The sequence below is a fragment of the Aptenodytes patagonicus genome, unplaced genomic scaffold, assembly GCF_965638725.1.
Source record: "Aptenodytes patagonicus unplaced genomic scaffold, bAptPat1.pri.cur scaffold_186, whole genome shotgun sequence".
Taxonomy (NCBI): domain Eukaryota; kingdom Metazoa; phylum Chordata; class Aves; order Sphenisciformes; family Spheniscidae; genus Aptenodytes; species Aptenodytes patagonicus.
This window is the reverse complement of record NW_027472122.1, coordinates 97501-100000: the sequence shown is the minus strand read 5'-3', so window position 1 is coordinate 100000 and position 2500 is coordinate 97501. Positions and strand designations below refer to the sequence as shown.

The 2500-nt window shown below is 81.4% G+C and overlaps 1 non-coding gene across 1 annotated transcript; it reads right to left on the bottom strand.

Moving 5' to 3' along the window:
* Window positions 1–289: 289 nt before the first annotated feature.
* On the bottom strand, window positions 290–442 carry LOC143173685 (5.8S ribosomal RNA). Its single transcript, XR_012997692.1, has one exon. It is a non-coding gene; the product is annotated as a 5.8S ribosomal RNA (ribosomal RNA).
* Between the last annotated feature and the right edge of the window lie 2058 nt (window positions 443–2500).

The window sequence follows — 2500 nt, the reverse complement described above, 5'->3', positions numbered from 1 at the left end:
CCACCGCCGCGCCGGGACCGACCGACCGACCGGCCCGGCCAACCCCGGCGGCCACGGCGGGACGAGCTCCGCCCAGCGGGCGCCCCGGGAGCGGGGAGCTTCGGCGCGCTCCCCGAGTCTCGATTTAGGGGGACGAAGGCCCTTCGCCTCGGCCGACGACGCCGGGCCGCGGGGAACCGCTCCCCAGGCCCGGGGGCCGCCGCGCGCGGGCCTGCGAGCCGCCCCAGCCGCGCCGCTGCGCCCGCCGCCCGCCCAGGGGCGGCGGCCCAGGCGGCGATTGATCGTCAAGCGACGCTCAGACAGGCGTAGCCCCGGGAGGAACCCGGGGCCGCAAGTGCGTTCGAAGTGTCGATGATCAATGTGTCCTGCAATTCACATTAATTCTCGCAGCTAGCTGCGTTCTTCATCGACGCACGAGCCGAGTGATCCACCGCTAAGAGTTGTCTGCTTTTCGGCACCGCCCCGCGCGCGCGGGGGGACCGGGACCGCTCCCCGAGAGCGGCCCCTCTCTGAGGACGGCCCACCGCCCGACCGCCCCACCGCCCCCCTCCGCCCGCGCGGAGGGGGCGCGACGCGGCGCGACGCGGCGGAGAGGCCTCGCCTCGCCTGACCGTACGAGCACACTGAGGAGGAGGGGGGGAGAGGAAGGGGGAACGGAACGGAAAACCCCGAACGGCAAGGGCGGGGAGCCCGCGCTCCCGACCGACCTGGGAAACGCACCTTGCCCTCGCTTCGGAGCCGGCCCAGGCGCCCGGGCTCGGCCCGGGCTCCGCACGGAGGAGGCGGCGGCGCGCACGGCCGCGCCCCGCCTGCCCGCCTCGCTCGGGACACGGAGGCTGCTGCCGCCGACGACGACGGCGACGGGCGGCAGCGGGGCGCCCCGCCGGCCCCGCGCGCGCCTCCGCGACAACCACGCCGCGCTACGACAGCCGCCTAGCCCCAACCCACGGCTCGCCCCGACGGCACCTCCGCGGCTACGCCGCCGCGCCGGAGGCGGCAACCGCCGGAGCCCGAGACGGCGACGCACCGCCCGCGGAACCGCCGGACGGCGCCCGCCGCCGCGCCGCGGCGGCCGCCCTCCCGGCGCCGCCGCCGCCGCTTCTCGCCTCGGCCCCTTCCGCGGGCACGCGCCGGGCGGAAGGCGGACGGCGCTAAGCCGGGGGCGGCGCCCGCTCTCCCCGTTTCCACGCGGAGACCGGGAGTGGGACGCCCCCGACCGCCCGACCGACCGCCCGGCACGGCCGGGAAGGGCGGCGGGGAAGCGACGGGCGGGGCCCGGGCCGGGACAGCCGCGCGGCCGGCGGCGGGCGCCCTCCGGCCGACCGACACGCCGAGCGGCGACGCCGCCGCTCGGACGGGGGGTGCCGCCCTCGCCGGCGGCTAGCGGCGGGACACCGCCGAGCAGCTCGCCGGGGCCGGGAAGGAGCGGAGCGCAGCGCGCCGCGGCGCCGCGACGGAGGCGCGGCGGCCCGGCGGCCGCCCGGCGAGCCCCCGCCGCGGGGACTCGCCGCCCCGGCGGAGAGCCCGCGCTCCCGCCGGGGTCGCCCGTTGCGAGGCAGGCAGGCCGGCCACGGCCGGCTACCCCGCCGCGGTCTCTCCGCCGAGACCGGACCGCGGAGAGGGGGGGGCAGCGGGACCCCCTCCCCGGCACGGCACGGCCGCCCGCGGGACGAGCGCGGGCGGCGGCGTCCGCACGGGGGGCTTCGGGGAGCAACTCCCGCCCCCTCGAGGCGCCACCGCCCGGCCGAACCCGCGGGCCGCGCCGAGCCGCCCGCGTCTTTAAACCTCCGCCCGGCTCCGCGGCCTTCGGCCCCCGGGCTCGCCGAGGGAGGGCCGCGGAAGCGCGGACGCTAGGTACCTGGCCCTGGGGCGAGGGAAACGACCTGCAGGCCCCGCGGGGGTGCCTCCCCCGCTGCCGCCCTCGGGGGAGCGTCCGCCCGCGGGGGCGCGCCCGACATCCACCGCCATCACCTCGGCCTCCTTCCCGGGGCCCGGGGTTTCCCTCAGTAGCCCGGCGCTGCGCCCGGGAGGAGAGCCGTGGCTCGGGCCGCCCGCTGGCGCGGGGCGCGACCCGGCGGGGGCCTCGCCCGCCGAAGGCGGCGGCGGCGGCGCCCGTCCGCGCCTCCGGCTCCCCCGCAGGGGAGGGGAGGCGAGGCGGGGGTGCCGCCGCGCCGCACGGCGCCGCGCGCCAGCCCGGAACGCCCGGAGGCCTCGCCCTGCGCGGCCGGCCGGACGGCAGGGCGGGCTGCTCCGCAGCAGCCCGCCCCGGTGCGGGGAGGGCCGGGGGAGCCGCCCCCCCCGACCCCGAAGGCCCTCTCTCTCTCGCCGCTCGCACCTGCCGGCCCCGCGGCGTCGGCGTCGCCGCCGGTCGCCGCTTCCTCCTCCGGCTCGAGCGGGCTCGGCCGGCGGGGCTCGTCACACCCCGCGCCGGCAGCCCCCCCCTTCCCGCGCGCCGCCGCCCGCGCTCTGACCGGCACGCGGACGCCGGCCGGCGGCGGGG